This window comes from Patella vulgata, chromosome 6, assembly GCF_932274485.2.
Source record: "Patella vulgata chromosome 6, xgPatVulg1.2, whole genome shotgun sequence".
NCBI classification, from domain to species: domain Eukaryota; kingdom Metazoa; phylum Mollusca; class Gastropoda; family Patellidae; genus Patella; species Patella vulgata.
Window position 1 is genome coordinate 74,150,055 of NC_065884.2, and position 12,197 is coordinate 74,162,251.

Consider the following 12,197-nt stretch of genomic DNA (forward strand, 5'->3'; position numbering starts at 1 on the left):
TGCTGTCTTTAATCGCTGACTGTTTATTACAAATATCGAAGCCCAATAAATTATTGGATTATCCACTGCCCTAGTTTTTTTCCGTGGTTTTTAAGTCAGAAACTGTTGCACGATCAAGTTTATCAACATATACATCAAGCGCTCACTAACTCGTGCTATATTTGATGTGTTATTACAGGTGATGATAATGAGAAAGATGATGGAACATCAGGTAACACTTATTCCGTTTTATTTATGATGACTAAATCTTTATTTCACACCCTTGATCATCAGGTCATACAAAAACAATATATTCCTTCCTAAATATCTGATACATGTTGTTAAATGTATGATTATCCAGTATTATTGTCAATAACATTTATCAGGGATGCTTACTTGGTAATTGAGCCTACAATGTTTATGCATTTCCATTCAAGTTTACCCGGAGAAAACAATTTGATGCGATAATTAATGAGACCATTTGTATTGTTCTTTATTTAAAATTAAAACAGGTGGTAGGCTCTCTTTAAATGATGTAGCAGTATCTTAGAAAAATAATTTTTGTGTTTGGTCTATAGTACTAAAATCTTTAACAAGGTAAAAAGGGTTGAGGTGCCCAAGGGTAGATTTGTCTGGTTCTTTGGTACAAAAGGAAAAATAATATCAATTGTGAACAATAGCATGATATAACTGTAGGACAGCCAGTCTGGTATCAATTGTGAACAATAGCATGATATAACTGGTATTAACCAGTGGTCGTATGACCTGCCAACTGCATTAGCCAGTCTGGTATTAACATTACCAGAAAAAAAAATATTCTTTTGAAAGTATTCTGATTTGTTTCGTCTGCTTTTAATAGGCTGTTCAGGAAAACTGCACAGCAGAACACAGACATAGCAAACAAAACATGTATGAGACATGTATAAACACATTGGTTTAAAAAATATAAAAATAGAAATGAAGATGATAAGATTATATTTTACATTTTACAGTGTCACAGTCGAATTCTACTCGAAATGGTAGACAAAACAGAGAATAACGGGTTGAAACAAATAAAGAAGAAAGGTAAATAAACCTTAATTATTGAACACCTGACCGAAATGGAAGACAAAACAGAGAACAACAGGTTGAAACAAATAAAGAAGAAAGGTAAATAAACCTTAATTATTGAACACCTGGCCATTACATGTACCTGGCTACATAAATAGACCTTAATTATTGAACACCTACAATATTGATGATTTGTTACTGAAAGCCAGCAGTAGTCCCATTATTTGATAAAATTTAGATTTTGTAGAGTCTGTGTTTGATCACCATTGTTTTTATTTTCTAGCGATAAAGAAGAAAATACAGATGAGGAAGAGGTAGGTTATATAAAATCATTCACTGGATTTGATGTTTGCTTATTTGGTGCAATGTCTATTTTCTGTCTTGTCTGCAGGTTTATCTTGTAGATTTTTGTTTTGCGTGTAGTGCGGTCCTCCTGCACTTACTAATAGAGTTACTTCCCTTTCAGTATTCTGTTTATTTTTGAATATTACATGATATCAATAATCAATATTTATTGAATGATGAAAACCTATTCAAAGTACTATATAAAGTGATATTATTTATTTATTTTAGACGCCACCACCTAAACGTCAGAGAAAGAATGTAGGCCGTAAAACTGGTGATCTAGATTCATCGTTAGATTTAGGGGATGACGAGATTACATCATCATCTTCTACGATAGTTAAAAGGTAGAATTTATACACAGTAGGGTTTAACTAAACAGATAGATTACTCATACACTAGGGTTTCAGTGTTGAGTCAGATGGTTGTTATGGTAACTATATGTGAATATTATGGTTATTATGTTGTATTTTTAAGGTCAGCTAGAAAGAGAGGAAGTGTAAGAACAGCGACACCAAGTAAACCTATTTTACCTAAAATAACTAGAAATACGTCCAATGAGAGGTAATTACTGTTATAAACATAATTTATCTAAAATAACTAGAAATACATCCAATGAGGGGTAATTTATAATGGTTCGCATTTGCATGTTGTAACATAAGGTCTGTCATTGAGTCAACTGGCGTGGTTTCGAATCCCTGGTTGTACTAGACCACCCAACTACACTTTTCGAACAATCAGAATCGAGCAAATTTCTAATTTGTGCTACAATCTACATTAGCCCTGTCGGAGCAGAACAGTAGGACGTTAAACCCCATTTTATATTATTTAATGTCAATCATTCATATAATTTATATATTTTATTTTATATTTTTAGCTATGATGGTGGTCGAGGTCGGATGAGTAAAAGTAGTTCTAATAATTCTAATGTATCTAATATAGATCCTGAAGATTTGTTCAGTGTTTTGTAGACTTATTTATCAGACAGAATAGTACATAACTGTTTGTATCTGGTTTATTTATCAGACATTTCAATCAGTTTCTAATCTGCTTGATACTGAAATTTGAGAGGAATGGACAACTGTAATAATAGGAGGTAGCCATTGTTTACGATTCAAACATAATGTTGTGTATTAATTGTATAATTTGTATATAATACAGGCATAATGTTGTGTATTAAACATAACCTAATATTGTATATATCACATGAATATACTACTGCTAATATAATAGAATATATTGTATTAACATGTTTGTTTGTTTGTATCTAAGACGCCATGTTGAATGTCCCAACTTGTTGTTGTTTATTAGGTGAATGTTTGTGATTAGTTGTTTCTGCTTAGGCTAAGTAGAGATAATTAATTTTATACCTGCTGGAGTATAATTAGTTCAATTATATCCATACCTTGACTAAGTTTGATAATGGTGTGGAGACTTGATTAATAGTTCTATTAAATCCATACCTTGACTAAGTTCGATGATGATCAGTTTCTGTTCATGTTTTGCCAAGTTGATTGTGTGAGCTATAAACCAGTGGGATCACGGCGGTTGACATCAGCATTACTATTTTATGTGTTTGTCTTCAATTGGGAATCACGGTGGCTAAGTGGGTAAGACACTGGCTCGCTAGCCTGGAGGTAGGGTGTTCGATCCCAGCATTGGCCGAGAAAGTTCTTCCATATTTTCCGGCGTGGTTCCCCCATGTCACTGATGCAAGCCAGAGGGCCTGACAAGGATAGTTGTCAAGTAGTTTGGATGGGACGAAAAAATGATATCCCGTGTACACATTGGCGTGCACATAAAAGATCCCTTGACAGTTGGAATTCGATATAAGAGTATGCCGTAGCGCCGCTGCCCGGGCAAAATTTCCCTCTTAGCACACTGTATGGTGTGTGCCCGTCTTCATTAGCCCAGTTCGGAGCAGAACTGTAGGACGTTAAACCCAATTTCATTTCATTTTGTTTGTCTTCAAATAGACCAAATTACAACCAAATAAACAAACTTTTCAGCCGTGTGTAACTTGAATAATGAAGAAATATTGACACCATTATAATAAATTGTAGGGTCAGGGTTGGGTGGTCCTGTGGTTTAACACGTGCACGTGAAGATCTGTCATTGAGTCAATTGGTGTGGTTTCTATTCCCTGGAGAATCCCGACTGATTTTTTTTACTGTACTGGTTGTTGGTCCCAGTATTGACCAATCATAATTTGGGACAGAAATTGTACTGGTTGTTGGTCCCAGTATTAACCAATCATAATTTGGGACACAAATTGTACTGGTTGTTGGTCCCAGTATTAACCAATCATAATGTCGGACAGAAATTGTACTGGTTGTTGGTCCCAGTATTGACCAATCATAATTTGGGACAGAAATTGTACTGGTTGTTGGTCCCAGTATTGACCAATCATAATTTGGGACACAAATTGTACTGGTTGTTGGTCCCAGTATTGACCAATCATAATTTCTGGTCAATGGGATTAGGTTCAATCAAACGAAACACTACCAGGAATATTTATTCACGAAACGTCATTTACACTTTCAACCGACATTTTTAGGCCCCAAACTATGACGTCATGGGTGTTATACAGGTCAAAACCCCCACACGCCTGGCATACATTGAAGTGTTTTTGGTGTTTAATACGTTACGTTCATGTAGTATTTATCAGAATAAGTATTAACTGTGGACAAACCGGAATTTATAACGATACTCATGAGTACAGTCACTTGACCCCATTTTCTCAGTGTTGCACGTGGGTAGAGTTTTTTCCCGAACTTTTCCCTTGCATTAAAGGGTGAGCAATAGAGGCCGAATCGATTTTAAAATTGAATTTATTTTCTAGCTTTGGTTACATGAGTCATCAATATATATTGAAAACATTTGGGTCAACTAATAGCATTGGATATTGCGGAGTCCGCGAGAAAACAGGTTATCTCCCTTGCATGATAATGAGTAGATTATCTAAACATAATTCAGATAGAAGTTCAATTATTATTTATTACTTTAATTGTAAAGGAACATTGGTCATAAGTTAATAGTTTTAATCAGAATAACAGTAACCTAATTATTAATCTCGTACAATGTTAGTTATTTTATTAATTGTTGTTTGAATTGTAAAGTTTCTATGATGATCAATAAATCCACTGACAGGATTACTGAGTCTCTTCCAGTCAATAAGATCAGTATCACAGGTAAAACTACCAGGTTTAACAGTCCCATTATATTGTTTAACTACAGATTGTCTATCATCTGTTTTATTTATAACTTTATATGTGATGTCAACATTACATGACGTAATACTTTTATCTTCTACGTCATCCAGGAATAATACAACATATAATGATGATGAGTACACAGAGATACGCCATGTAAAACCTAGAACTACATGTTGTTTACCAAACACTATATCTCTCACAGTATCCACATTAAAAACATCTTCAAACATATTCTGATGACAACTTACAATTTTACCAAGTTGATTAGTTAACAAAGTTTTATCTATCTCTGCTACTTGAAATGTTGAATATCTTACATCAGGTATATCCAATTTTCTACAACAACTTTCATCTTTCTCCTGTCTAACTTTAGGTATTCTTTGCAGAACTTGAACAACAGACGAATCTTCTAAAACATTCACTGAATACTTAACACTAGCTTTTAAATCTTCGGTTAGTCTTTTAATGTCCTCCATTAATTTCCCAAATTTGGATTCTTCTTGTTCACTAGATTTCTGCATTTCCTTTTTAATATTTTCGCCAATTTTACGAAATTCGGAGCAGATTTTATCCACCTGTGCATCTACTTTGTCACACTCTGATTTGTTACAGTTGTTTACTTCAATCAATTTACTATTCAAATTATCATAATGTTTCTGAAAATTGGTAATTTGTTTTTCTAAATCTTCATTCAGCGTTTTTAAGTCTTGTCTGATATTTTGTCTGACATCCTCCTTCTGTAAATCTAAAAAATTATGTCCGTTATGATTGGTCACGAAACAGTTGAAACACACGGCTAGTAAACAATCTTTACAGTAAATTTTTACTGCCTCATCTTCATGGTTTGGACAGAAATCTTTCGGATGTGTGACGGAAGTGGCTGTTGTCTTTTCCTTCATTGGTTCGTTTGATTGTTGACAGACTTGTTTTTCATCATATCGACAAACAACATGGTCTTTACAAATTTTCATCTTACCATGCATGGTTTTACATGATTTACATAAATATTGATCACAGTCTCGACAAAAATATTGACATGTATCTTCAGTACATACATCACATTGTGGAATAGTAGAATTGTCATCAATGTTTAGTTTAGGTTTAAAACGCTGTATACCCCCGTCTATAAGACACCGACATAATGGACATTGGAACTGGTCTTTAGTAGAGGTTTTGTTCACATAATCTTCTAAACAGATGAAACAAAAAGTATGTTGACAATCTATCAAAATCGGTGTTTCAAAGTCATGTAAACAAATCATGCACACGTCTTTATCTGTCTGTTTAGCCATGTTGAATACAATACGAGTTGAAACAGGATAAAACTACAGAATCAATCAGTAGTCAGATATAACATACGACAGTGTAGTTTACAGTCTTACTGTTCCACGGGTTGTATAAAATACAGAATGAATCAGTTAGTCCAATATAAAACACGGTATAAAAATCAAAACTATTAGAACTGTATAGTTTACAGTCTTACAGGTAACTAGTCTACTAGATCACTGACACAACAATACAACAACTTCTTCTCTCTAGTCAACATGGACGTCACGAGTCACCTCGAACACTTTATCCTGCCTTGACCCCGAGGTCATCAATCACGTGATATTAAACTACGACAGTTAATACGTAAACAAACTGTATACGTGAGATATACATGTGGTATTGGACTGTATACAAGGGGTATTTGAGATATTTCTACTTCCCCGGTCAGTCATACTTAATGTTTTGTTTCAATCAACATCAATGTAAATTCGTCGAGCAAACCAGATAATATCTACATTTATACGTCAGGGTGTCAGTGTCAACATATATTAACTTGCTACAATTTCTCAGAAATTCAAAACGATTAAAACACTAGAGTTTACTGCAGTCTTGCGGGTAAACAGTCTACTAGATAACTAAGACAACAAAACCACATCTCATTCTCTTTAGTTATCATCCACGTTATAGATCACTCTACTAGATTCTAATTCCAACTGTCAGGTTGTCTTGTACATGAACACCAATTTCGGTTGTCCAGGTTTATTGTACATGAACACCAATATGTATAGAGGGTTATTTTTATTGGTTTCTCGTTAACGGTTGATTGAGTTTGAATATGTTAGATATATATTATACACATATTTCTATAGACTACCTGTATGTTACCTGTACAGGTGTATATATTATAGTTTCATCAATTAATACCGAATAGGACTGTTGGTTTCTCGTTAACGGTTGATTGAGTTTGAATATGTTAGATATATATTATAAACATATTGCTATAGGCTACCTGTATGTTATATATTTATAGCTTCACTCACCAACAACAAAAGAATAGGTGAATAACAACCTGATATAATATTTCTTATATACAGTGTATCTTAATACAGGTGACATGTACAAGCTGAATAACAACAATACTAGTCTATTGATAGGACAGGAGGACCGCACCACACATAAACAAAATACACTCATGACAAACACGTGGACAACACACACAATATACACATACAATTTAAATAATAAATGAAAAACATATTTATCAAATCAAGTGAATTTATCCGGGTACCAGTCACAAATCTCCACTGTTCTTTACAGAACCAGGCGTAATTAGTTTTAACAGTATTTTATTCATTCACAGAACAAGGTCTGGTTAGTTTTAACAGTATTTCATTCATTTACAGAACCAGGTCTGGTTAGTTTAAACAGTATTTCATTCATTTGAAAGGGATCAAACAACAGACACTGTGTATAAAAGTTATATGTGCTTTATTCTAACAGATTTCTTTTCTTATCGAATCACAAACTTCAGAATGTAACACAATCATTTGACTCGGGATTCCAAGTGAACAATGTGAAATGGATTCTTGAACAACGATAACCGCTGTGTTCCTTGTCTTATGTTCTAACCAACAGATTTTGGTTTGCATTTTATTTCTTGACAAAATTATCTTTATTTTAATTGAGTGAGATGTGATGAAACTCGGTCAAATAGTCATTTTTATTTTAATTCGTTAAATAATTTCGTAACATATGCCGAAGTATTCTGGCCGTTGTGGCTTATTTCAACACATGACGTCGAAAACTCAGATAAATAGTTAAAATTGTACTTTTAATAAACAAGACTAAAGTTACAATGTTAATTCAATCTCTTTGCCCAGCTTCAACTTTTCCGCAAATTTTCTTTGGGCTGAATCTTTTTCAGTACAGACAGAGAGAGAAATGGTCATGTCCTTGCACCGAAATTTGTATGGGACTGACCACCAACCATTTGAGATACACAAACTTGAATTAGCATACTAAAAACATGTAACTATTTGCCGTACATATCACCGTAAACAACCTGTTAACTCTGTTATCCTTCCACCTCTAAATAAATTATGAATATTTACCAAAACCTGGCAGAAAATGTCAATTCAAACCTTCCTCGTCCAATTTAGACCAACTAGGTCATTTCGGGACTAACACATGGTTCAATTTTATTTAAATAATTAGCTAGCTCCTTGGGATCTCTAGCAGTTGGAGGAAATCGAAGGACCCTATTCCTTGCCACTTACAACCGGTAATCGAAACCACGTCACTTGACACAGGCGTTAACCATTCGCCCCTACCTAAAGCCCAGCTTAGGCATGGACCTGAGGGGCCAGGCTGTTTACGGGGCCCTACGGTTCATGGCCTAAAGAGCAAAAAAATCAAATTCCAGATGAAAGATTCACGGTAATCGATCTAGCGGCGCGAGGGCGGATACTGGGCTATCAGTCAGCCTTCTATGTGAAGTTCCATTCGGTGATTGCTCTAGGCATCTAGCGGCGCCATGGGCGGAGACTGCGTGAGTCTGCAATACCCCAACCTTCTCTTTGATTGGTCAAAACCCATTCAGAAGGATATGAAATAATCTTTTCGTCGCGTCAGGGGTCCCGCGATTCTAGTCAGGCCCAGGGCCCCGCTTCGGTTAAGCTGGACTTTGCCCCAACCCACCCCCAACTCCCGCTTATCCTAATGAAATGTAATGAACTATATTGTCTCAACACTATCGACACCTTGTGTATCTGGAATCTTGTGTAGAATAGGCACCGTGTGTATCTTGACTGCCATATCTAGAATCACCAACGTCTCACTGGTTAAATATATTACACTATTTACTTCCATCATTTATCTTGACTACCACGTCTCGAATGTCGACCTTCTCGTTTAGAGTCAGTTTTACTGGTGACGGACACGACACTATCACTGCTACCATCACTAGATAGAAGATGATCATAACAGTTGTATCCGCTATCTACATACCTATAAAATAACAACAGTTTATTTAAACATTCAGTATACCAGAGCTATGCTTATACCGCGGAGTATTCTGGCGTCAAATAATATATCAATTATCATATCAACATTTGATAATATTACAAGAGGTCACCGGATGGCTTAGATTTTAAGTGGACTAGACAATGTCCGAGACTTCGTTTATTATCCTAATACTTGACAATCGAGAATTTGCATCTGCCAATGATGGATATAACTTAGCCCAGAGACAGTACTTGACAATCGAGAATTTGCATCTGCCAATGATGGATATGACTGGACCAATCTTTCCACGGAACTATCCAAACTACGATCTAGCGTGCAGGGACCGGTTTACTAACCGTTTTCTAGACCAGAATTTGTGTTCATGGCGGAAGGATTTACGTAACTGTGTTGATTTATCGTCTGTTCGTCCTTCTAACCAATATGTCGTCTGCTCGCCCTTTCCCTACAATATAAAACATCGTTTATTATAACAATTTGTCAACCATACTGCCAGGTCTAGCGCTACTCCGATTCCCTATAGATCTACTATCAACCCTCATTCCCTATAGATCTACTGCCAGGTCTAGCCCTACTCTCATTCCCTATAGATCTACTGCCAGATCAAGCGCTACTCTGATTCCCTATAGATCTACTGCCAGATCAAGCGCTACTCTGATTCCCTATAGATCTACTATCAACCCTCATTCCCTATAGATCTACTGCCAGATCAAGCGCTACTCTGATTCCCTATAGATCTACTGCCAGATCAAGCGCTACTCTGATTCCCTATAGATCTACTGCCAGATCAAGCGCTACTCTGATTCCCTACAGATCTACTGCCAGGTCTAGCGCTACTCTGATTCCCTATAGATCTACTGCCAGATCAAGCGCTACTCTGATTCCCTATACATCTAATACCAGATCAAGCGAGGATGTAAATATGTTTGAATTGGATCGTGGGTGTTATGAGTGGAGTAACAACATTATAATAGTATTTAACTGGTGGATGATACTATATGTCCTGTAGGTCGAGTGGACAAGTCTGATACTATATGTCCTATAGGCCGAGTGGATGGATCTGGTACTATTATGTCATATAGGCCAAGTAGAAGGGTCTGGTACACTATATGTCATATGGGCCAAGTGGAAGGGTCTGTATGTTGATGGTACTATATGTCCTACAGACCATTTGGGTGGGTCTGTAGGCCGATCGTCGACCAATAATGAAAATTTCAATACAATAGTTTCATTGCACTTAACCTAGTAAAACCAGTAGAAGGGGAAATTCCCCCCTTCCCCCCTCTCTCCCCCTCTTTCTTTCTCTCTCTCTCTCTCTCATACCTTGATCATAGTACATGTATATAACACTTGAAGTGGAAAAGTGCCTTTATCATAGAATGTGCCACTTATTATGCTAGTAAACTCCACATCATATGTGATAAACAATTATGATGTGTGAGAATCGACAAAATGTGTGAGAGTGCCTTTACCCGTCATTCTAGCAAACACCCTTGTTGTGTGAGAAGTAATTAAAATGTGTGGGAGTGCCATTACCCATTATGCTAGTAATCACCCTTGTTGTGTAAGAATCAATAAAAATGTGTGAGAGTGCTTTTACCCATTATGCTAGTTAACATCTTTGTTGAATGAGAAATGCGTGAGAGTGCCTTTATCCTAGTAAATTCATTAAAAAAACATCTCTTGAATATTCTTTAAAAATAAAGACGATGCCAAAAAACCCGTTATTTTAAACGTGGGATAAGGAAATTGTGTGTTTTATAGAAAATATATCATATTAACTCAAATATCCCCCTCATTTCAACATATAAATGGCTGACGGCGATATCCGAGAGGAACAAAAGAATGATAGTTTCCACATGCGGCCATTACTTGAATCGTGTATTACACACCACGTGTAGATAATACAGATTATATAACACACCACGTGTTAATTTGAATTGTTTTAAAGTCGACATTTGTAAAATTTAAATTATAAAAACTTCCCTTCCCGTCTATTAAAACTGGTCGTCAGTTGAATATAAAGTTTAATAGACCACCGACGTGAAAACATTTAATATGGTGGATAAAAAATAGAAAAGTGTTTTAATAAAACTAAATTAGCTCTCGAGTGTCTATTCCTTGTGCTTTCGGATGAAAGAGTGGGGTGCCGAGGAGGTAGGAGGGAGTGGACATCGATCATAAAGGGTTGTAGGGAGTGGGCATCGATCATAAAGGGACGGAGGGAGTGGGCATTGATTATAAAGGGATAGAGGGAGGGGGAGCCAATCATAAACGGACGGAGGCAGTGGGCATCGATTATAAAGGGACGGAGGGAGGGGGCATCGATCATAAAGGGACGGAGGAGGGAGGGGGCGCCGATCATAAACGGAGGGAGGGAGAGGGCATCGATTATAAGGAGACGGGTCGAGGGAGTGTGCATCGATTATAAAGGGACGGAGGAGGGAGGGGCCGTCGATTATAAAGGAACGGAGGAGGGAGGGGGTGTTGATCATAAAGGGACAGGTGAGGGAGGTGGTATCGATTATAAAGGAACTCAGGAGCGAGGGGTAACGCTCATACAGGTACGGAGGCTTGAAGGGGGCGTCGATCATAAATGGAGAGGGGGGGGGGCGTCGATAATAAAGGGACGGAGGAGGTGGGGGAGGCATGGATCGCAAATTAACGGAGAAGGGACGGGGTATCGATCTTAGATACGGTCGCTTCAATTGAAAAGTTGATAGATTTATTTTTGAATGTTTTAAGCAATTCGGCTATCTATTGCCTATATCACATCACTGCACACGTGACCAAAAACAAATTCATGTATGGCAATCTGAATATGACAGAAGTTTTATTTTAGTTGAACATTGAACTCAATTCCTTCGTTTTATAAACACAACGGTGACGAAATGTCGCTTGAAGACATCCGGACAGCAGTGAAATGTCTGTTAGGAATACAAAACACAAAGACGACATCATTCGGTACACTATTTGTTTTCATAGCCTTAATAACGTGCACTACGTCATATTGATGACATTTAAAGTAGCAGGGGAATAAAGGGTTTTATAACTCGGATAATTGTAAGCAAATAAAGTCGGGTTTCTGTTCCGACTGCCCTATCGAAGACTGGCTTACGTCATAAAGTGTACAATGAGGGAAATTGTTGCCCGGTCAGTCGCACTAAAGCCTAATCTTATTTCGAATTCCAATTGTCAAGGTTTCTTTTACGTGCACACGAGGCCTTGGTTTTTCATCCTATCCTAACGACATGAGGGTTCTTGTCAGTTAAACAGAGAGGGGGGGGGGATTATGAGAGAGAGAGAGAGAGAGAGAGAGAG

The 12,197-nt window shown here is 36.8% G+C and overlaps 1 long non-coding RNA gene across 8 annotated transcripts in view; it reads left to right on the forward strand.

The window, feature by feature from the left end:
* Nucleotides 1-2,580, forward strand: part of LOC130013080 (uncharacterized) — a 95,763-nt gene extending 93,183 nt beyond the window's left edge. For 3 of the 8 annotated variants that reach the window (XR_008788402.1, XR_008788403.1, XR_008788401.1), the window contains exons 7-12: nucleotides 179-211; nucleotides 972-1,128; nucleotides 1,313-1,343; nucleotides 1,603-1,718; nucleotides 1,849-1,935; nucleotides 2,249-2,580. This is a non-coding gene — a long non-coding RNA (uncharacterized LOC130013080). The remainder of the gene's footprint in view (nucleotides 1-178; nucleotides 212-971; nucleotides 1,129-1,312; nucleotides 1,344-1,602; nucleotides 1,719-1,848; nucleotides 1,936-2,248) is intronic. The other 5 variants (XR_008788398.1, XR_008788400.1, XR_008788397.1 and 2 more) reach the window with 4 other exon arrangements.
* The last annotated feature ends 9,617 nt before the right edge of the window (nucleotides 2,581-12,197 follow it).